Below are 25,282 nucleotides of genomic sequence, written 5' to 3'. Positions count from 1 at the left end.
GGTTATATTTGTAAGCTCTAAGTAATGTGATATTTTAGACTAAATGAGCATATATATATATATATATATATATATATATATATATATATATATATATATATATATATTTGTTAGTCATAGTGCTCTATGAAAGCTGGGACAGTGTCTTTGGCACTGACAATAAAAACATCTATACATGTTTATGTATTATCAATGCAATGTAATTTATTCTAAGTGTCCAAGTGTTTATAGTTTCTTTTAAACGTGATATTTACAAAGCAAACAGGGCTGCACAGAAACCAACACATTCTGGGCAGCCCTGCACCTCATGCACAATTTTACATTATTAAAGTATTTCTGCTGTTTAAATTTGAGAAATGTGACAACTGAAAATTGATAATCATGTTTAACAATTCACACCTGACAACTGACAATCATAGCAGTCAATAAAGTAACATTTAACTAAAGCTACTAAATTTACTTTCATTTTTGATCATATTTATCAGAGAATTTAGATACTTAAAATTGGCACTGGTCACAAAATTTTCGTATCAGCTTGGGTTCTACAGCTTCATATCCAAATGTATCCCAGCAGTGTGTCTAAGCATGAGCCACTGAACTGGTTTCAATATGTCCATTAATATTAATGTTCACTGCTAACATCTGGTGCCATAAACTGTGTTTTATTCAGCACTGACAGAACTATGGACACATACAAATCACCACAGGCACTGGCTGTAAACGCGTCACTCTGGAGCACTTCTACTAATATGTACTTCACACTTAGTATGTTCTGTATGTTGGGGTTGCCATGGAACATCATGTGTGCAATGTTTGCTGCTGTGTATCTGTTTTTATGTATATGGAAAATATTCACATTTATAGCACCCCTGTAGTACAGAGCAGATGTTCACAGTGGAGCCACGTTTACTTTAGGCTCTGCAATAGAGTAAAAAGAGAATAGAAAAATGCATTTACTCACCTTGAGCAGAAAAGTGGTTTCAGTAAGTAGGAAGCATAAAAAAGAAAAAGAGAAAACTAATTAGCTGTAACAAATATACACAGAATATTCACAGAAATTTTCTGTACTGGACATTAGTGTACACACTAAAAGCACACAAAAACAATTTCCAGATGGGGTCACACGTAGGTCCCATATACAACATTGTGCAAAAGTCTTAGGTAGCCATGAAAAATGTTGGCAGTAAGTGTGTTTTGTCAGTAAAAACACTATAGAACATCAGAATTAAGACAAATAATTACTGGCTTTGATCATATACTAATAACATTTTAAATTTCAATAACTCTCATAACTGTGTATGATCACTGTCTGCTCTGTTTTTTTTGTTTTTTTAAGTCACAGTGCAAGTGAATGCCACTGTTTTTCATACTGTATCGGTGCTTTTTAAATATTTTCAGGATATTATAATATAGTTAATAAAGTTTTATTCCTTCTCCTGTAATACTATCATTTTGAGATGCGAGGTTTTGATCCGACAGCGATGAAATATAATAATAATAATATGGTCTACATGTATTTTATGTAAGTACTGATTTGTGATAATGATATGCAAAATATGCACTGTTTATGTATGCACCAACATATAATAAGCCTAATCCTAACCTTAAAATCCGTAGCCAAAAAGAAATTCTTAGTCATGTATGTTAGCCTTGTTTTTCAGAACATTTTTGTCCTGAAAATGTGGGAAAACAGGCATGCAGTGTGGGAGGGATCAGACAAGGTGTTGATGTCTGGCAGCTGCTCTCCAGGTCATCAATGTTCCCTCCATTCTTCAGGCCAGACACTCCAGCACATACCCCTTCATGCCTCTCACAATCTCTCTCTCTCTGTAGTGAGTGATGAGCAGTGTAGAGGGAGTGTATAACAACACATGACCTCACCACTGGGAGGGTTCTCTGCTCTAACCACTCACTACAATCATCATCTCCTTACTGAAAAAAATCAATAACTCTCACTCTCACTCACACACACACACACAGAACTCTACGTAGTATCTATTTTGAACAGATCTTATTTTTCTTTAATTAATTAGACATTTTTCTTAGCCTTATTTTTAACCTTTATAATAAATATTTTTCAATAATATACAACCAATATAATAGCAGATAAATGTATAAAACAAATTCCCAAATTTAACTGTTGTCAATCAATACACAACACACAAATAGGTTTTTGTATAACATTTACATAACATGGTTTAAAATTTAATAACACTATACTTTGTTAGAAAATACTTAAAAAATTCAATTTTAAAAGGAAAATAAGAGCACCTTCTTCCAAAAAAACTTGAAATGTTGAATAAAACTAAATCTAAAAAAATAACTACCGGTTAGTGTTGGACAATATCAATAAAATTCACAGTATCTTCCAAATATATCACAGTATCCCAGCATCAAATGATATTTAAGTTTGCATTAATAAAATCAATAAAGCCATGACTTAGCTTGATGTGACTGGCTTTTGATGTTTGTTCTATTTTCTTCTCTTAAATGACACAAAATATATAAACTTAAAAAAAATAATAAATAAAGCACTCAACAATAGGAATACCACTATGGGCATTACATCGCAGCTACTAGGAATGTATCGATACCATTTTTTTAGATCAAGTACAAGTATGTTTTCCATTACTCACTGATACTGATAGCCCAATTTTCTTTTCTTTTTTTTATTATTTATTTATTTATTAATTTTTTTTTTTTAACACTCACACTGTGAGACAACGCTCGGTCCAACTGACATGCTACATGACACACAGGCCCTACAGACAGCTCTGTCTACAGAGAATTATCAATAAGACTGCTATGTTCAAAATAACATGCTGTGCACCAAAGTATCGAGCAGAAACGCTTAGAAACAGCAGCTTTGCAAACTTCTTCCACACTGAACCTAAAACCAGGCGGAGATACACATGGTAGGACGACATACAGCCTATTTGACATTGACAATTAAAAAAAAAATCATAATAATCAACATATTTATTAATAATCAACATATATATTAATGCTAAAATTTACAATCTCTCTCAGTCAAACAGAGTAAAGTCACACACAGACCTTCGTATCACAAATGTCAACTTGTTGCCTCCGTTTTGCTAGCTTACATGCCCTGTATTTAGGTGCTTGTGATTATGTTTGTGTGTGTTTAAAAACAGGCTAAATTACAGCTATTGTTGTCTACAGTTCCTATTATGATTTTGTATTATATTCAGTTTATGCTATATAATTATTTAAGTCATTATTATGTCATCATAGTAAAATGCAGTCATGTAAAATACACCCCTGGTCAAACTACATATTTTGTTGATTTTCTAAATGAAAATAAGTTAACACATTCTCTACCGATATTCTCTACAAGTTTCAAATCTGCACTTTCCACAGAATTTCTCCACTTATTTCAGAGACAATATAAGTAGAGGCATTTGAGGTCTATGAGATTAGCCACATGGGCTTTTGTGTATTTTATGTCTACAAGCAGGAAATAATATTTATTCAGAAATCTTTAATTTGTGCCAAACGACCCTGGCCAAAGCTAACGGCAGTGCTGCTGTAGCAGCAATAATAGGATAATGGCCAAACACTCAAGACCCTGAAGATGATCATTTTTTTTACCTCTTTTGAAGGAAAAAAAAAATCTTAATAAAATGCTAAGTACTTTCTTTTCTCAATGTGCCAAATGGCATGTAGGCATCCACTATTTGCTGTTCTTTATGAGATCAGCTAGAAATGATGGTGTCGGTACAAATGTAGGCATTCCCTCTCCAAGGCATTTGCATAATATGCCTGCAATTGTCATGCCACCCAGCAGGTATTTGGCTGGTGTTTAATGGCTGTGGTGTCTAATTGACTCTTCATGGAGGTTTGATGGCACGAAGTGGGTGTAAATCTCTTGCGTCTGCGGCGGCACACAAAGCCTGCGCCGCTTCAGGAGGCTGATTTGCTTTGATTCGTTTCTGGTCTACTCAAGCAATTGCCGTTAATGGCACGTCTGCACAAAGAGAGCCAAACACTTATAATTTTACCCTCACTGTCTACAACAGAGCATGCATCGCTTTCCAGTTTTGTCTTATCAGCACACAATACAGAAAACACCGAGAGCCAGATGTGCATACGTGTGCAGAGAACACATATGTTTCTATAGTATGTTAGTATGTATAATAGTATGTTTACTATTATCAAATGACTAAATTATATAGAAACATTGAAAAACGTGGAACTCCCCTTTAAATAATTTTAATGCTATTGCTTTGAACCACTTTGTCTGCCATTTTTTTCGTATTTGAAAAGGGAAATGTATCAGGCTACAATGACTTCTAGGCAAGTTCTGCTGCCGAAGTCAACATTTGTGTTCACTCAATCCCTGGCACTTCTGAGGGCTCATCTATTAAGCCATTAAAGGGAGTTTCCTCTGATTTCTCAAACTTTTTACTTTATTAAATGTTTAAGATGTAAACCAAGTCATTCAGATTGGTTTGAATACTCTGCTCTAGAGAAACTTAGCATTAGAAATTTTCACAGTGATAACAATAGGAACCAGATATATGAAAAGTCGATCCCTGGTGATGCTACAGCCATCCAAAGCCAGGAGTCCAAGAGAGCACAATTAGCCTCGCTCTCTCTGGGTGGGTAGTATGGACCCCCTTCTCTCCCCATCACCCAACGCGATGGTAGTCAGCGCAGGCGTCTGTTAGCTGACGTAACAGAACTGGCGGTTGGTACTTTCCCCGAGCGTGTTCAGCTGTCCAATGACGTTGCGTGAGCAGCAGTTCGAAAAGAGGCGGTGGCTGGCTTCACAGGTCTCAGAGGAAGCCTTCACCCTCCTAGCGCTGGTAGTATCATGTGATTGGGGGAGTCCTAACTAGCGGGTGGAATTGGACACGACTAAATTGGGGAGAAAATTGGGTAAAAAGAATGTAAAAGAAAAAAACAAAAATGAAACAAAAAAAAGCTCACTTAGAATTTTCAGAAGCCTCACTGCCCAAGTGCTTTTTTAAAAAATTCCATCCATGGCAGCAATGTACATGTAGAGTGCTGTAAGGTGAACAAGTCCCCAAAGAAACCTCACCTTTTTTACCACTGTTTTACCATTACAAACATTACATGCTAAAACTCAGAAGACATAAAAAGATAAAGTATAGTAAAAAAAAATTGCTATATTTGTGTTCCTATCATCACCACTGTAAAGAAATCTGAGTTTTTCCTGAAAGCACCATTTCAAATCAAACCACTCTGTAAGACCCTGTTTACATCTCAATGATTGAATTATGTAAAAATGTTTAAAAATCACTTAAATTCCACTTTACAATGAGATCACAGATTCCTGTGAGGGAAACTGGAGAGGGCAAATGGCTCAATGGCTGTTGAAACAGGTGGAAAATGTATTATCCAAGTAATTTTGGTCAATTTCTACTGATCACATTTTCACAGTGTAATGAACAGCTGGCATTTTCAAATAGGGAAAAAGATCAAAAAGTTACAAGGTTTTGATCTGACAGTGATATGCTAAACCATCTTTTTCTGTTTTCTAGAAAGTCTGCAGCTTTTGGCTTACGGTGCTATGCTATTCAAAGCAAGAAGCTCAGCTGACAAAGCCTGTCTGAACTCTGGAACAGGGAAGCTGCCTGCAGCTCATGTCTCTCTCTTTTTTCCCTATCCCTCTTTCTTTCAAGCACACACACACACACACACACACACACACACACACACACACACACACACACACAGGGAAAGTCACTTCAAAGCTGCTTTGAAATATCCACATTACTCAGTAAAAGTGAAGAGGCCTAAAGCAGGGTGTGAACCCACAGTCTACCACATCACACCCAAACTCCCACACTCTCAGCAAAAGCAATGCTTCAGTTTAGGGGGGCGTGCACTCATTTAGCCGACTCTTACATAGTGGACTCAATAATAAACCTGATGATGAGTAGATCAGCTGAAGCAGCTAGGGAAAGGAAAACTGCTTTCAGGGGGCTTCCAGTGCACGGAAAACTACGATGGCTGTCTAAAGAAGACACTCCATCCCCCAGTACTTTTTTTTTTCGTTTTGATGAACTGAATTCACATATATTTGGACACATTTTGAGCATGCTCACTCCTAAAAAAAGATCCACTCCTGTTGCGCGGGTGAGCACACATCTTCCAATAAAGAAAAAAGGAAAATCGCTGACTGAGATGTTCCCTAGTGCTAGGAACACCACTGCCTCAGCTCAGCACAAAGCTACAACACTGCCTGCCAAGGACTCTCTCTGCCCTTATCAAAGATTCTATGTGCAAGGTTATGACTGAACTGTTACAGATTGTGAAAGGCGCTCAAGACAACCTTAACAAGGTAAACACACAACTCAACCAGCTCGAGAAGCAGTGAAGGCTTCAAACAACAAATCTGCATTCAATGCAGACACAAGGAGACAACATTCCGAAGGCCCAATGTGAGGACAGTCGCAGAGGGAAATAACTACACTGTATTTCTACAGGAGAATTTGCCCCAGTGGCCTCCTGCACAAACAGGCAAACACTTGGAAATTGAAAGGGTAAATTTCCAGGGCTCCTGATATTCAGGATGCTCAACTTCAAGAATAAGCAGGCGATTCTGCAAGCAGCAGAAAACAGAAAACTCATCCCTCTCACATGGTACTGACCAGTTTTGGCTTTTCCAAGACTCACGAAATGATGCAACACCGAAAGGCATTTCAACTGATCTGGAGGTGTCTGAAAGATCTATCCATTCCCAGCTTCGTGCTCCACCTTACAACACTGAAGGCATGGTCCAGTGGTGTTCTGTGCCACCCTGGAGGCTGAGGAAACAGCGATGGTGGGCATAAGCAGACATGGCGGTTCCCTCCTGAACGAGGACTGGGGCATCTGAGTATCAGCAGCTGGAAATCTAAGCTATTAACAGGACTGAGAGCTGTTTCAGGCCATCCACATTGATCTGTCTCTTAATATGCTCCTTCTGCTTCTACTTTATGTCCTTTTGTACATTTTATTAACTTTCCACCCAGTTTTTAGTTACTGCACGGCTGCTGGTGTTCTGAAAATCTAACAGTTTTAGTAGTGGATCTTGGTTGAAAACTTTTTTCTGCTGTTATGTTATCTTGAATGTGTTGCACTGGTAGAGAGACTCTTGTTTTTTTTTTGGGACATGAAAGGTCCTTTTCGTTCTTTCCAGCAAGCAGGTGGGGTAGGTAATTCTCGCTTCCCCCTGGTGGCTGGGTCCTTTTTCCTTATCTGTTTTTTTGTTCATCTTGGTTTGTGCGACTGGGATTGTGCATTTTTCACAGGCTGTTATTTACAATGTGTTGTGTATGTGATGCACCCTGCTAGATGGTTTTATTTTTTATTTTCAGCAGTTTGTTAGTTGGAAGAGAGCTGGGTTATATAGCGGTGTGCTCTACCCCTATGGCATATGATCTTAGAGTTGTGTCTCAGAATTTGCATGGCCTAAATATTCCTGCCAAGAGTGAAATATCTTGCCTGCCTTCACCGTCAACACATTGATGTGGCTTTGCTCCAAGAGACTTATTTTTAAAAAACGCCTCAAAACACTCAATATAAGACTTCATTCGTCTTTCTTTTGTCTCATTTAAATCGAAGGGCCAGAAGAAAATCGGATATAAAGATTCAAACATCAAAGCAGATGGAGAAGATCGTTTTACTTGTGTACTCTGTATTATATTGCACACAAGTATTTGCTTAGCATCTATTTAGGCAAACTGATTCAAACCAACTTTTTTTTAAGCAAGGTTTTGAGCAGGTATGCAGATGGTAAGTTTTTCCTCTTATATTGGGTGGAACCTTCAATGCGGTACTCAATAATGATTGTGATAAGTCATCCCCACATGCTGTTCTCTCTCCCGCTGATGAAGCACAGAAAAAAATTATGGACGAATGCAATGCCTGGTGTATGCTTAACTCTAAGATCAAAGATTTGTTTTTTCAGGCAGACATAAGATTAATTCCCATATATAGATTATTTGCTAATTTCTCCTTTCCTTTTCTTTTCAATTTTAAAAGCTGACACCTTTCCAGTTTGATTTCAGATCATAGGCCAGTTGTTTATGTGCTAGTTTTCCAGCCTAAATAGTCCATACCAAAGAGATGGAGATTTAATAGCTATCTTTTGCTGAATAAGGACTTTGTTGCACAGCTTCTGCTTAGCCTTGATGGGTTTTAACACCTTAACTCAGGTTCTGCTTCCAACCCTCAGACCCTTGGGCAAGTTACTAAATGTTTCATACAGAGTCACTGCATATCGTATGCTTCTCATGTGAACTAATAATAAGAAAACAGCTGGGTTGGAAAAGATTATAAGTGATCTTGAGAGGGCTTAAAGTATACCTTCTCTGAAAACAGTAATAAGGGGGCTAGCTATTGCAAAGTATAAATACTTTGTATAAATATACGGACAGCAGAGTTTCAGTTACACAAGACGAGGAATCTTTATTATGAAAATGCTGACCAGCCATGTACACTTTTCTGCTTGAGACTGAAGAACTGTGAATTTTTTTACATATTAATTCAACATCAGATAATCGAGGCAACATCGCGTTGGATCCTGGAGCTATTAATAAGATCGTCTTAGATTTTTATGCTAACTTATAGATCTCTGAAGCGTCTGGATTTCATGAAACAGCTACCATTTCTCTTCAGAATCTAATAATATCAGAAGACTGCTATATAACTGATAAAGCAAATAACTCGTGCTGTACTCTCACCAGACATGCAAAAGGTTTTTGATTGCTTAGAGTGGGACTACTTACAGCTGGTTCTGTGTAAACTCTGATTTGGCTCAGCTTTTATTAACATGGCATCTACTCTTTATAGTGGCCTTATCGCAGTTGTTCAGACAGGTACTTACAGATCAGCACCATTTGATCTGCAATGTGGTACCTGTCAAGGCTGCCTTGTAAGCCCTTTCTTGTTTATTTTGGCCTTAGAGCCTTTAGCTTGAGCAGTGCATCAGGTCCATGATATAAAACCAATTAAATGGAACTTTTGACTCCATAGGCTCATTTACTAATATTTTTACAGATGACGCAGATAGTTCAGTTTTTAATGCTTTGCCATTATTTTCTTCCTTTGGTCAGTTTTTAGCGTACAAGGTTAACTGGCACTTATCTGTTTTAACACCCTTTTACAATCACTTCAGGTGATACTCAGAAATGAAAAAGTAAATTTCTCCAATACTCCTTAAACTTGTTTGCCATGGACCCATTTGTACCCATGATCCCATTTGCAACTTTGAACCACATTACTGGTCATTTCAAATGTGGGCTCAGATTTTGCTTTGTGAGGACACTCGAGTAGCCTGGTGGAATACTGAGGCGAATGCTACCTTGGGGAAAGAGTCTGGGGTAGTACCTTTTTCTCATCAAGAAATCTCACTTATCAGCTGATTCATTCAAGCTTATTCACAGAATGTATACCACCACTTTGAAGCAATGTCAAATGAACTCACACTGTCATATGCAGTAACACAGCAACTAAATATTTTTATTGTGACAGCTACTATTATTAGTATAATTATTATTAAATTCATTACATCTTTTCTCTGGTATGTATACCCTTACAACACCCATCTATTGTCTGTGCTTGCTCGCCCCAGCGTCAGTCTTAATCTAACAGATAAAGCTGCTCACAATAAAAGTCTGTTTTCGGAGCTAAATAATGGTAACAGCATGCTAATAGAACTTTTCTGTGAACACCCCATGCATGGACACTGTGATAGGCTATGACCTGGGGTCATCACAACACAAAAGCAGAGTTTAACTAGGTCGTGAACTGGGGTCTTCACAACACGACTGCAGAGTTTGACTAGGCCATGACCTGGGGTCATCACAACACAATAAAAGGGTTTGATTAGGCCATGAACTGTGGTCTTCACAACACTGCAGCAGAGTTTGATTAGGCCATGGACTGTGGTCTTCACAACACTGCAGCAGAGTTTGATTAGGCCATGGACTGTGGTCTTCACAACACAACAGCAGAGTTTGACTAGGCCATGAACTGTGCTCTTCACAACACAAAAGCAGATTTTGACCAGGCCATGAGTCAGTGTCTTCTCAACATGATAGCAGTTTGACTAGGCCATGAACTGGGGTTTTCCAAACACGACAGCAAAGATGACTAGGCCATGAACTGGGGTTTTCCCAACATGACAGCAGAGATGACTAGTCCATGAATTGTTGTTTTCACAAAACAACAGAGTTTGACAAGGCCATGAACTGGGGTCTTCACAACATGACAGCAGAGTTTGACTAGGCCATGAAGCAGAGTCTTCACAAAACCGCAGCAGAGATGACTAGGCCATGAACTGAGGTTTTCCCAACACAACAGCAGAGATGACTAGGCCATGAACTGTTTTCACAAAACAACAGAGTTTGACAAGGCCATGAACTGGGGTCTTCACAGCATGACTGCAGAGTCTGACAAGACCATGGACTGTGGTCTTCACAACACAGCAGGAGAGTTTGGCTGAGCCATGAACTGAGGTCTTCCCAACACGACAGCAGAGGTGACTAGGTCATGAACTTTGCACTGCCAGAAAGGAGTCATGAGCCAGAGACTATACATTATGGTCAGGAGAGTTATTATTAGTTATTATTACTATATTCGAATGGATCTGCTATCAGCAAAATTATGCAATCCACCTCTGATTCTTTGCTTATTGTGCTCTATTTTCAGGGAGATACTATAAAGGGACATTTTCCACAACTTGTGACATTAAGGTGTGTTTTCAGAAGCTAATAAAGTGATTCATATCAGCAGTGAGGAGCTAGTTTAAAATGGAAAATGAAACTTTGTAATATCAAAACTCCTGGTGTTGTGACTGAGTGAATTAAATGTTTTTTTACAAATAGGGGCACATAAAATGAGTAAATGAGTAAAAGTGTATTTTTTGGCATTTATTGCAGGTGATGCCACCAAATGCATGTAGGAAAACACTCCTGCGAGGGTTTCCACTTACAATTCAATTGGCTGATTAGCATGTCTTACCTAAATCACTTCAAAAAGACTTAATGGGAACATCCTTAGTATCAGTAATAGAATCATGCAAAAAAGAAAGACGTTATGTTGTCATGACAAATTTCTGGGTTGCAGATATAGCTTTTATAAAATATTTAGCATTTCTATAAAATTGCAATTCAGCAAAAACGAACAGATTTTTTACCAGTTCCCACAGGCATTATGAGCACCCTAGTGCCCATGAGCACATATTTGCGGACCACTCATCTACAAGTAAAGCTTACATTGTAAAGGCTTCAGCTCCATAAAAAGAGGTTATATGGATTTGGAGAACCTGCCATACAAGCATGTGACCTAGAAAGGTAAAAATGACCTCGACTGTAACAGCACTTAGAAAAAGCCTGTGTGGAGAGAGAACACTTCTAGTGGTGTTCCATGAGTGAAATTTCGATTCTGACACTGTCTAACTTCAGAAAGAGGTGAAAAATAACCATGGCAACTGCAGAGAGCCAGAAAAACACTGGACCCATTGGCTCTAAAATGTAGCTGAAAGCAAAAATGAGGGGACTTTCACTCAGCAATCTTAAAACTTAAACCTTTTCCTCACTCACTATCTCTCATACACACTAACACAAAAACACTCAACAGACTGAAGAGCGAAGATGAGTGTAAGAGGAGATGGATTGAAGTACTGAGGGCAGAGCAAGTATATACTTCAAACCTTCTCCACCTGTAAGAGAGCAAGAAAGCGAGAGAGAGTGTGAGAGAGAGAGAGAGAGAGAGTGTGAGTGAGAGAGAGGGAGGGAGAAAGAGAGAGACAGATTTATTGATTTGAAGCTTAGGTCTATCCCTCTAAGGGATAATTTCAACCCCATAACTTTGGGCAGCTAGAAAGTATTAAAGTTCTATCAAAGATAAAAGTGTTGCATTTGGTTGCCAGGCAGCCACTGCTGCACCAGCTTACAGCTTTCGTTGAGCATGGTTGTGTATGTATGTGTGTGTGTGTGTGTGTGTGTGTGTGTGTGTGTGTGTGTGTGTGTGTGTGAGTGACTGCAAACAAGAAAAAATGTGTCACTTGGAGGCAAACCTTGTGAATCCCATTTGGGATCTAGGAGTTTTCCTCGCCACTGGATAAGTCTTCAAGGTAAAAGCCAGTTTATTACAAAATAAATTTAAAATGTGATGCAACTCATGAACATGGCTTGTAACTCACGTATTCATATAACACAATTACTCACTCACTCATATTTAGCAGACTGAGAATTCTCCACAAGGTAGTGCCTTTAACCTAGGGATGCACAGTTCCAAATGACAGGACAAATGAAAAAAGTTGCTGAAAATTTTGCTGGGAAAATGAAATGAAACAAAACTCAGGAGATTAAAAAGGACTACAACAAGTGTCAAAATAGAACCCAACAAATAATTTTAAAGATAATGAAAACGAGAAAGAGCTTTTTTCCTTCATTCTTTTTCATCACACAGAGCAGCATTCAAACGGATAAAACAGAAAAGGTCAGCTCTGTGAAACTATTTCATGGCCTCTATATGGGATGTTTGACAAGAGATTTATAATCACTTTCCATCCAGAGAATCAGTAGAGCGTACAATCTTGAAAACACAACATCCCACATTCAAAACATGCTGTTTTTGCAGCATAATATTCATATATTGATGGCAAAAACCAAAAAGTGAATGGTATGTTTTGAAACTTACATAAGCAGCTCAACACTAACTCCATAACAGGCAAAAAGCCAACACAGGTCACTATATTTCACTTTCTCCCTCTCTAATGCAGGAAAGGAGATGTAAAATCAGATGCCCTCTTTTGCATCAGTAGTTTCCCACTGTCTGAGTACATCTCAGGCCCAAGGCAGGTAAGATAATGACGTGTGTGTGCATGCATGGATGGTGTGACCTGTAGAGGACGACGCACTCCGACGGGTGAGGTGTGTCTAATTAATTATCACTCTCTGTAATTGAGTCCAGGGGCAGCGTTTGAAATCTACTGACCCTCCTCTACTGCTAACCCTACATGACCTTACGCTCTTATTACAATCAACTATTTACATTCATCTCTCAATCCATGTAGATAAATATTATGGTGATCAATTTTTTCACTGCTACTGACACGGTTCATTAGGCTTAGAGAGCCGTTAGCACCCATTCAGGAGGCAAGAGTTGGTGCTCATAACACATTCATGCTAAATGGGAAATAGAGATGGAGGTGTGTTTTATCACTGATTTATTCAGCCTTGACCACTGAACGACCTTCAGTGGGTTTAAGAGCTCATCCTATTCAAGCACTCAGGAGCAAGGGCAGTCTGCTCTGAAACTATGACCTATACAGACACATTATAAGAGTCATTCATATTAAGCCACTTCTTTTCCTTTTTCACTTACACTCTTGCACTCACACAAGCTCTTTTTCTGGTGCTTCTATCCACTTCAAATTTATAAACAGTGTTTTGACCTTGTACTTAAAAATATGAACAAAAAAGTAGGTATACATAAGCTTAAACAAAGATATGGATTTCACCTGGTGTCATTATAAAAGACTAACATCAGTTGGAAACATTCTACATAACAAACTGCATTAAGTGAACAACATTAAGTTTCTACACCCCATGGCAAACTTTATATAAACAAACAAAAAAAAACACTTTGGCCACATAAAAAAAAACAGAACTAATTTGGCTCATGTTTAGAGAATAAAGGGTTGCATGCATGATCCCAAGAACACCACACCCACAGTAAAATACTAAGGTGGGAGCATCATGATCATGTCCGCAACTAGCTATGAGGGCACTGAGGTCCGGACCTTGGTAGTTTCATAGGGATTTTTTTCCTTCACTTTTCTCCATTCATGAGATTAACCGTAAAAACAGTGCCGTTATGATAATCCTCAGGGCTGCAGCCACGGTATCACAGACCTAACCAAAGTGGGGACAGTAAAGTTATTATGCTGTATTTTTTATGATAATGAAATTTGATTTGTTTTCTGTGAGCGCTGTCACTTTATTATGGCCAATCAAAATCTGCCAAGCCCCACCTTATTTTCCAAACCCTCCAGTAACCGCTTAGCAACCGCTGCTGTCTGCAATTACTTCAATATGATAGCAGTATGTTCGTGATTAGCGTTGAGACTCCAAGATCTTCTGAAGTTTCTGGAGGTTCGATGTGGAAAAAAGAGACGTAACTACTCAGTGAGCAATGGCTGGTTCTCAGCTGACCTCACAACAGCTGTGGTTCGGCAACAGACCTTACCTCCCAATCTGTTCATCTCTGTATGAGACGCTATGCTGCCCTGAGTACCAGTGTGACTTTGAGATGTTCAGATGTGCAGCATACATGTTATAAGCTAACATATAACATCGCTATTGTAAAAATGTAGCTAGCTAAGAGTTTAAGAGTACAGTTAACACATTAAGATTGTAAAACGCGAACTTTATATTTCATTTTTTGTTTGGACTGCTTGTTATGTTGCTGGCTAAATCAGCGTGCTTTAGTTTAGCTCCAGTAACTGCTTAGTTTAGGCCACAGGCTCCACAGTCAGCTATATTAGTGATCAGATAAGACATTAAAATTACCTACTCATGACATACTGCAACCAGCAGAAAGTTCACTGTTAACCAGCATATTAACAGTATAGTGTCATGTAGTTAACATTATTAAGAAATCAGAAGGTACAAGGTAAGCTGGGGTTTGGTACAAACAGCCTTTTACAACGTATAAGTTTAATGTGTGCTTGTTCAGTAATCAGCGAGGACAGAGATGCAAAAGAACAAGCAAAGATGAGGGAGTTGGGAAGTTTGAAACTTTCAATTTGGAACTACTTGATTTAGTGTAGGTTTCAAGGTGTTTTTTCAGCTAAAAATAAACATAAATAAACAGTTTAATTATGAATTAAATAAGCTTAAACAGCTTAACTGGAGACAAATCAGTTTATGGGAGAGTAATAGTAGTTGGAAGAATGGAGGGATGAGGAAAGAACAAAAAAGGAAAAGGTGAATAACAGTTATGGATGGGTGATAAAAGGAAAAATGATACGGTAAAAAAAAAAACTCTAAAGGAGAAACCTATGGTTGGTGTAATACTAATATTCAGCGGTTAGTCTATTCACTATGAGATGTAGGTTACATTTCTGCAAAATGGACCTCACTAAAACTTTCATCCTAGCTACAGCCCTGATCATGATAAGCAAACTGTACTGGGGCATTACAAGTCAAAGAAAACATAAACGGAGCAACTTACCAGCACATATCAGAGGAGCATTTTATGTCACTGGCCAAGAAACCAAATCTGGGGAGAAGATGTACATTAAGATCACAACCCCAAACAGCCAAAATGACAAGACTAAAATGGTGAAGGTGCTTGTATGGTCTAGCCAATCTCCTGACTTGAATCCCTTTAAAAATTTATGAAGAAGTCCATCAGAAGAACCACCATATTTTTGGGGAAAAAGAAGGGTTTAAGCTAGATATTGGAACATTGCTGGGTTTGACTGCATGAATATGCTAACCTATTCTAAAGCAACAGCTCAAAAATGACTGCTGCTTTACTAAAACCACTAGCTAAAGTGAACTGTGCAAGGCAGAACTGTCATGACCCATAATAGCAGAGAAAAGCAGAAAGGAAGGGAGAGGAAAATGAATGAGACAAAGTGAGACAGAGAGTGATTGAGCACAGCAAGAAATGTGCAAACTCCAAACTCCAAGGCCTCTTAATGCACAAGAGCCATCCGGTGCTAATGGAAGTGTTCTGGTGGAGGCACGATGTGTTCTGCTCACATCTTGTATGCCTCTCCTCACTTTTAATGCTTTTAAATTCATTAAAAGGGAAAATTAATAACCAATGCTCACTCAGCCACTCTGCACCAATTACGCATGTCTGAGGTGCATAATTAAAGCCCTACATTTCATTATTCTAATGAAAAAAAGGCAACCTCCGAATCTTTTCACTTGTGACCTTTAAACAGCACTGTGTGTAGGTTACAACAGGGTTTTGTTTAACTGGAGCTCAGATAAACTGATTCATTTCTTTGTCTCTTCAGCTCAGAGTTTTTAAATTATTCAGTGCATTTTTAGAAAGACAATAAACAATATATTGCCAAACAATGCAGCACTCATGCAGTTCCTTTCAAAAGTTTTAAGGGCGTAATACCAATTTTGCAGCAGAAACGTGCATAAACAATTCTAATATGACGCTACTACTATACAACTTCACAGATTTCGAATAATCAGTAGGAATCTGTAAAGCAATAAGAACTTTTCTGTGGCCAGCAGACTAAGAAAATATATATATATATATATATATATATATACACACACACTCGTCTATTGAAAAAAAAATTAATACGTCTAAGAATATCTTCTATAATACTATCATGTATATTGTAGATGTTACTGAATAAACACAACAATAATTAATATGAGAAGTGATTTCAAACTTTTGAGCAGTAATGTAACTTAAGGCCGATTCAGGAATGGCCAAAACAGAAGCATGACTGCTTTAAGATTAACCCTGAGTTCATATTCAGTATGGCAAGCAGGCACAGAGCGTATTTTAGTGCATCAAATCTGGGCTGCCAACCACAACGAATTCTGTCTGACACTTTGAACTCATTTGTAAAAGAGTGAAGAATATGTGCTAGGCTGTGCTTTGAGGATACCGGTACCTGTCAGAAGGTACAAAAGCACAGTGACACTTCAAAATTGAAAAGAAAGCCATACGGAAACGTCTGCGTTCTCTCCCCAACTACCACAGGAGTTAAAATAAGCATTCTGGTACAATAAATAATTAAATAAAAAAAAAAAAAAGTTACATAACCATTTTATCATAAAAATCAGATATAATATCAAAGTGAGATGAAAGCTCATGGACAGCACTGCATATTTTTCTCTCCATAATTCCACAATATACAGCAATGCTGACAAGCCTTGACTTTTCGTTTCAGGACCAAGGACAGCATTCAGGACAAAGGACAGCATTCAGGACCAGGGACAGCACCACTGCCATGCTCTAATATTCTGTAATCTCTCTTTTTGTTAGTATTTTTTGCACAGCTGTGAGTTGTACTAAGCTAGGGCTACACAACAGAAAATTGTCAAAAATGAAAAAGATATCTTTTTTATATCTGCAAAGCAAGACCGTACACACAACGCTTTCCATTAAATTAAAAAACTTTCCATTAAATTAAAAACATTATGGTTTTGTTATTGCTGGTGATAAATGGGACTTCTAAGGATTAGAATTATCACCACAATATCCACCAACCATCACATTTTTGTCCATTCTGGATTCACAGCTGTCTTTTAAAAAGCATGTAAATAAAGTTTGTTTAATTGGACCAATTTTACATTAATTAGAGATAGTTTGACAACTCAGGCAGCAAAATTGTTTATGAAGGACGTGATGTTTTCTTAAATAACTTTGTCAAACAAGCTGTGCACAAACAAGTAAGACTACTCTGAAGTCAAATTGAGACAAGCCTTGAAAGTCTTAGGCTGGCTTTACACAGTGACTTTCACACGACTTTAGTTGCTAAAACTACATGAAACCAAAATGCACTCAAGCTGCACAATGTAAAGTGTCCTGGAACTCGCTTGAAAGTCAGCCGCAACAACTGCAAGTGAGCAAGATACCAAGCAGGTTATAACCATAACAGCTACATAAATAATTGAATTTCCAATTTTATTTTCAATTTTCAAAGACTTGACATACAAATGACAAATAAGACAGTACAGTTTATCAAAAATACAAGCTGCAACTTTGGTTAACTACTTGCTTTTAATATTAACATCAACCTCCAGAAGGACTGCAGATATAAAATATCAGCTATCTGGCTAAATCTTGCACATTTACATTAGGAAACAATGTTGATTGTGTACCGTCCCTGTTAAATAAACAAATAAAGTTAAATATTGTGCAGTTTTATTTTTTAAATATGACTGAACATTTAAAAATGATTGAGTAAATCTGATTATTATTTTCATCAAAAGAACTCCCACAGATGCAAACAGGAAACATTAAAAACAATGTGATTGCTATAAGCATATTGCAGACTTTTATTGCACAAGCCAGTTTAGCAATAGAATACGAGTGAGTGTGTTATTGAGAATAACGTCACGGTTGTGATTAGGTCGCAGCCAAAGGCAAATACTTGAAATCACCAAATCTTAGATGTTATTCGCATTAACAAACAACCTTGAGTGTTTTATTGCTTTTATACAGCAGTTCTGCAAAATAAAATGTAAATCAAATAAAGCATCCAATACTACATCAAATCTGCTTTAATATAGGCAATTTCTTCTGCCACAAAAAGTACTGCCTTCTGCATTTCAATCAGAGCCTTAGAATTGTCACAATATTAGATTCAGCTCTGCCTTTTCTCAGTTACCAGATTAAAGCAATGCAGTTTTGTTCTAGTCTGTCTGTAAAGCTTTTCACAGCCCATCTTGTTTGCCGAATTGTAACATTATTCTATTCTTTTCTGGCTAATTTCTGCTTGTTTGGTTATTCTGCCACTTCTGCAAACTGATATAGCTCAATCAGGGGCAACAACAGGTTTAGAATTTGATGTAGGTCTGTGGTCACACTCTTCTCAAAGGTCAAATCTTATCATAGTTATCTGTGTCAATTTCTGTCCTTACTAAGCAATTAGTGCCCAGCAAAATGGAAAAAATGCTTCCTAATGAATCAGACTGTGCCGTCAGATCTAACTCTTCTGTAATATTGCATTAAAGATTAACAAGCGATACTCAGTGCAGCCCTGCACTACAGTGCTATACTGTCATCCAATTTAAGACAATGGACAGTTAATCAGTTCTTATTCAGAAGTGACAAAGAGAAGAGAGAGATAAAGATGAAGCTTATTTTATAACAGCTTGACCAATTGTATTTGACCACTTTGCAGCAGATCAATAAGGCTGTACAGTATTCTCTGCTGTGCCATCTTCTCAAAATCAATACCCCTATACTGTACAATATGCCGAATGATTCAAAGCCAGACCAGAACACCTGCAGTGGAGACAGCACACAGCCTGATACACTGCTGCTAACTCAAGACACACTTTTACCATCACACACCGTAATTCACAAATAAATACATAGCAAATCCATCCCTTACCCAGAGCTAATGCTAATTAAGGCTGTTACTATAAGTTATATTAGTAATCTTGTACCCATTGATGATTTTTTTTTAAGGCCAAACAATAAAAATTGGACTTAAAGTGAAATTCCACTAATTTTTAAAAACGTCCTAAATCGCCAACGTAAACAAAGTCATTCATAACCAGGAGTCACAAAGTCTACAACACAAACAACCATTTTATTTACTATCCAATACCACCAATGAGCCCACATATGCCTGAGTTTTTATATATAATGTTGATGATGGTAGAATAGTGTCGAATAGTGAACCATTCTTTTTGGGACTATATCCCTCTACAATGAATGGGTATCAAAAATGAGTTTTAGGGAGAAAGATTTTCAGGCATCAGCCAGTGTATTTAAAACCATTTTATATAATACATTTCTGTGAGGGGGCTTTTAGAGGCATTAAAGGCATTAAAAGACATCTGGTTTTTTACAAACTCTGAACAATTCTGGCTCTGTAAGTTTCTCTAGAATGCAGCATTTTACATCACACCACTCTGAATGACTTTGTTTACATCTTAGTGATGGACTTATGCAGAAACAATTACAAACTGGGGTAATTCCTGTTTAACTAGTGATTTACTGCTTCCAGTCCAGACTTGTTTGAGTGATTTTAAAGTGAACTATACCACTACAAATCCACTTCAGACAACAGAATTAACCCTTAAGGCCATAGTTATTACTGTACTTGTTATACTGTTTAAAGAAATGACAGGACTGCCTAACCATAGTTATAGTGATGTTATTAATTACATTTGTATTTGCTTTATATTCTGTATTGACAGGTTTGAGCCTGCACGTTTAACTCGTCCATTTTGATGAGAATTGTCTCAAACCTGGCAAAAACATGCAAAACAAAACTCTTCAACAAACTGAAATCATTTTGAATGAACGTCTCCTGTTCTACTTACAAACACAAAAATAATACAGATTGAAAGTTCTGCTAAATGAATCCAGTCAATGACCATGCCAAATGGTTATATCAAATAAACAGAGGTGCAAAGGTGGGGTTTTGAGTTGCTTGAGTGCAAGTCAGTGCACGTGGCTGACAGCTGTATGCAAACATTTGGGCACCCCTAACCAAAAGAAATTCTTAGATTTATTTCTAGATTTATAGTAGGTTTAAAAAAAATGAACACAACCTGCAGCATTTTTATTTGGCAAAAGCTAATGCACAGTTAATTTATATGTGATTCATCTTTAAAAAAAGTGTGTGTGTGTGTATATTATATATATATATATATATATATATATATATATATATATATATATATACACACACATATATATATATATATGTGTGAATGTGAACTGAAATTTGAAGATTTTATTTTTGAAAAATGGCCAAGCACAAATACTGCTAAGACAAAAACAACTCAGACAAACAAAAGAAAAACTAAGGAAAACTAATCACTACCAATTTATAACAAAGTTAAATTTTAACTAGCTCAAGTTGATCTGATTGATCATGACAATCCTAATTCCCTAATGTTAATATGCCCGCATGTGTATGTGTGGTATGGTGTGTTGTCTCACACTGTACAATTTGAACAAAAAGGGTCTATATTGATTAGCAGTCCTTATAACTCCATCACCAAATGTGCTTTTTGTCATCTTGCCCAAATAGCAGCCGGGTATCATTGACAGATGCATCATGATCAATGGCATGCTATTCAACACTGTCAGAAACAGTGCGAGAGTCTACGCTAATAGTCAGAATGGTATCTGACAACTTTATCTTTATTGCCAAGCATAGATTTCCATTACTTAATCATTCTGCAAATAGCAACCCATTTTACAGGCGCTCTAGGCTCAGACACCACATTAGCAAACATCGACTGTAGCTGTAGCTAAGTTCTTGTAAAAATCAAGAGAGCGAGAGAGATTTCAAACCATGCAGGCACTCTGCATATTTTCTTCACTTTGTGGGCTTTTGATTAATCTTTTGTGGCAGGAAAAATAGATTTTCTTTTTTATTTATTTATTTTTACTTGCTCATATAGTTAGTTGGCAATTTAAGAGTACCATCAAACCAATAGACTGCAGTTTCACTCCCAGTGGGGCCTGTTTATCTCTCACTAATAATGCAACTAACAAGCTTGAAAAAGGGCTGCCTCCAGTTTTGGCAGGGTTCTGGTCTTTTACGATGAGGACAGCACAAAAAAGAAAGCCATAATGGAGAACAAACAGGAACCTTACATAATATAAACACAAATCTGCACGTTTGAAGCACCAGCAGCTCTGAGCCTGTGCAGAAGCCATAGAATACAAATATAAATGTGTACTTCCACATATGCTGCTCATTAAAAGAACATAAAAACTAATACTTTACAACTTCTTAAAACTATGATATGGACAACTGTGAGGTTTCGGTTGCTGTTATACTCTTTACACTACTGATCATTAGTGATGCACCAGATGTTCAAAAAAAAAAAAACCCTCCAAATCCAGCGTCCACGACAACAGAGAAGAAATGGCCATCCAAGGCAATGAATTCAATAATACTTTGATTATAATTCATACTTTGGCACTATCATTTATTATTTTTTTAATCATTTGAATAATTGATGATACAGATGTGCTAGTGGGGACATTTCTTTCTGCTTCTGTTGTGTTGCTGTGTTTTAAGTTACTGGGTGTGGTAGCTCCTCTTGATACTCAGCATGAAAGGCAATTATAAATTTCTTCTGTTATGTCCATCGCAGAAACCAGAGAATAGAAAAATTCCACACAGCCCCCTTTAAATGTCATTTATCCCCTCACAGAGGACCATAGCACTGATTATAGATGGAGACGGTCACTCTGCTAAACAGAGTGAGAGGATTTTGACAATGCAAATACAAAACTGAGTCCACAGATCCTCTCCAGTCAGTCATATTTTTTGATAAATCTTTGTTACTACTCTAAAACTTCACAATAAACAGAGCATTAAAATATGTATTATCATAATGCACAGTGGCAAATCACTGCCGATTCATCAAGAATGTAAATATTAACTGATGATTTTTTAAAATCACATAATCGAGTCCAACTGAGTTAGCTACTTTAAATTATTTATATAGCAGAGGCCTGAAAAAAAGTTGTGGTCTGTGGTGTAAGCAGGATTATTTTGATGTGAATTCAGTTTGACTGTACCTCTCTGTGCGCTCTACTTTTCTGCTTCTGTCCCTTTTTCCACTCGTCTATTCCATTCGCTCTCTCACTCCTTTCCCCTCTCTAATTTCATGCGGTGTGACTCTGAGCTTGCCGCAGTAATTACTACTTAAAGTGTAGAGTATTGATGTGGAGGTGGTCATGCAGACACATTCACACCAAAACACACACACACACACACACACACACACACACACACACACACACGCGCGCATACAGTGAAACGGAATGTTCGACTGAAAAGAATAGAAAAAAGAAGAAAAAAACCAAAACGGAAAAAAAACATCTTACTTATAACAAATACATAAACATACAAACAGGTGGCATGCAGAGGATACAGCACGTCATAATGTATTTGTAAAGGTATTTTGTCCACTTTATGCTTTGTCTACATTTGTGGCCAGCAACAGTAGAGCTGGCTTGTTGAGAAAAACGCAGAAGCTGGAACGCATCATAAGCTCAATTCGGACGGGATTACATTTCTATGGTTTTATTTCCGTCTGGTGTTTTTCTCCCTCCAGGCCTCCACAAAATTACAGGCTGAATTACTCACTGTTTTAACCAAACTCAGCAGTGGTCTGATCTTTTTTAGTCCCAGTCTCATCCATGTTTAGACTCCTAGCACATGTATCTGTATTAAACACTTCCCAAAGCACAAAATGACCTACTCTTTGAGCTGTCCTGTTCCTTGTGTTATGCTCTTCCCTTGTATCTCTTTGTAACTCAATCACAATCGTTCACAGCTGTGTCTGTGTAAAACTGCCCACTTGCCCAGCCTGGTTCGTCATGCACAGAGTTTGTTTGCTCCTTGCATGTTTTCTTGGATGTTTACTCCCTGTTTCTTTTTCCCAGTTTTTTCCTCAGTTGTTTTTTTTTTTTTCTTGCACGTCTCTGTGTTTATTTTGTAAGTTTAGCTTTGTTTTCAGTTCCCGTTTGTTTTTCTAGTCATTCTGATTTTTTTTTTCTTGTTTGTTTCCGGCATCACAATGGATGCCACCACTCGGTTACCCACCACCTACCACTTCATTGACTCTTATCCTGTAGCCAGTTGCACCAGCTGAACATAAATTTGATCATAAGTTAGGGTGTTAAGCCTGTCCTAAACCACAAAATGAGATTAGTTTAGTTTAAAATAGCGACCTAAAGAATTTCAGATGCGCAAAAACTTCAGCAGCAATTAGCAATAACTGGCAGCGCATAATAGTGTCACAGAGAATGGTTTACACCATTTGTGGCTAATTAGTAACAAAGTAACACAATCTGACATCAACAGAAAACCCTACAGCTGTTAATTCGTGTTGCACTTGACCAACCTTGAATATGAACCAGGGAGATCAGCCTTACCTCTGAAGAACAGACTTTATTTGCATGCATAGTTCACAGACTAGCAACTGACCCTCTGGGCACTGGGAAGGGCCATGTTTATACACTCACTAAGCATTCTGATGAGAAAAATCACTTGTATCTACACTCATTGTCCATTTTATGAGTGGTATGAATGGATCAGACACAGCAGTGCTGCTGGAGCTTTTAAAACACCTCAGTGTCATTGCTGGACACAGATTGTATCCATCCATCTTTAAGGTAATGTTCCTTTTTAGTCTTACATACACAGTTCAGGTAAAGCAAATCTGTTGATTTAATCAATTCATGTAAATCCACCTGAATTGATTACTTCAAGTAATGTTATGGTCGAGCACTTGAACAAGTAAAAAATGAGTAACAGATTACTCCAAAATTTAAAAAGAGCAGTCTGATAAGCATATGAAATGTACACACTGCTTTGTTCTAACTTATAAAGACAGAATGTAGTAACAGAAACAGCCCCTGAACTTAGGAGCCTGTTTTAAAATATCACTATACATATACAAACTATACAAAATAACCAAATGTGAACTACTGACCAGCAACAAGCAGCTTTTTGCTGCACATCACAGCAACAGAGCCTTCTTGTACAAGTTATACCTGTTGGATTGCAAAACTGTCTTTGAAGTTCATGCGATTCTAAAAAAGGTATCCAAGGGTTTTGACTGAAGCTGGTGAGTCACTCTGTCACAGGTCTGTTTTACTCTAGCACAATAACGTCTGCCCCTGCACACAGCAGTCTGTACCTGGTCACTCAAATACCCTCCTCCTGTAAAAGGCGGCTCTTGGCCACACTGATGAAATGAAACTCACAGATTCACAGGCGATTCACAAAGGCTTACAAGACTACACAAACCAGACTTCACATGGTAAGACACTCTTTTAAACAAATGAACGAATCCAAATGAACTGTGCTTCACAATATGGTGTACTCAAAGTACACATCATCTCTTGTACTAGACAGGTGCTAATTTTGTAATGCCACCTTTGCTGCTTGAGGTTCTCTGTGTGGGAGGTTGCTTTTCAACAAATTATTATTATTAGTATTATTATTATTACGTTCTTTCCGACTGCTGGTGATCATATGGATCGTGTTTCCCCAGAACATCCTGTATTCTGTTTAGGGCTTTAGGCTTAATGGCAATGTTCATTAATCATCTGTATCCATCGATCTTTTTCATCCTCTTCCTCATTTACCTTTAACACTTCCAAGCATGATTGTCTTGTCCAGTGAATTGGGTCTTCTCATAAAATGTCATAATGTCATAATGTCATAAAAAGCTTGCTTCAGTTTGGTTATCTGGGCTTATCTGAGTGAGAGATGAGTGCTGATTTGGTCAAGAATCCATAAGCTTGTTGTTGTATTTCAGCTTTTATTTTGCTTGACACAAGTTTATGTTAAGGTTTCCCATCTCTCAAACTGAACACTCATGTGAATGTTGCTGTTAGTAGTTCATAAACTTGAATGTAGCAGCCGTTTACATTCAAACTAGGCCTGTTTAGCTGGTGCGACTGGTCTAAGAAGAGACTTGCACTAGCATCCTGCCTCCATATCTTCACTCTTACGACTAGTCACCCACATACCATGCATCTTTACGTTTGTACACATAAAGGAATACTGTACGTAAATTCTCTAACTCAG

The sequence above is a fragment of the Colossoma macropomum genome, unplaced genomic scaffold (genome assembly GCF_904425465.1).
Source record: "Colossoma macropomum unplaced genomic scaffold, Colossoma_macropomum, whole genome shotgun sequence".
In the NCBI taxonomy this organism is placed as follows: Eukaryota; Metazoa; Chordata; class Actinopteri; order Characiformes; family Serrasalmidae; genus Colossoma; species Colossoma macropomum.
This window is presented reverse-complemented; position numbering follows the sequence as displayed.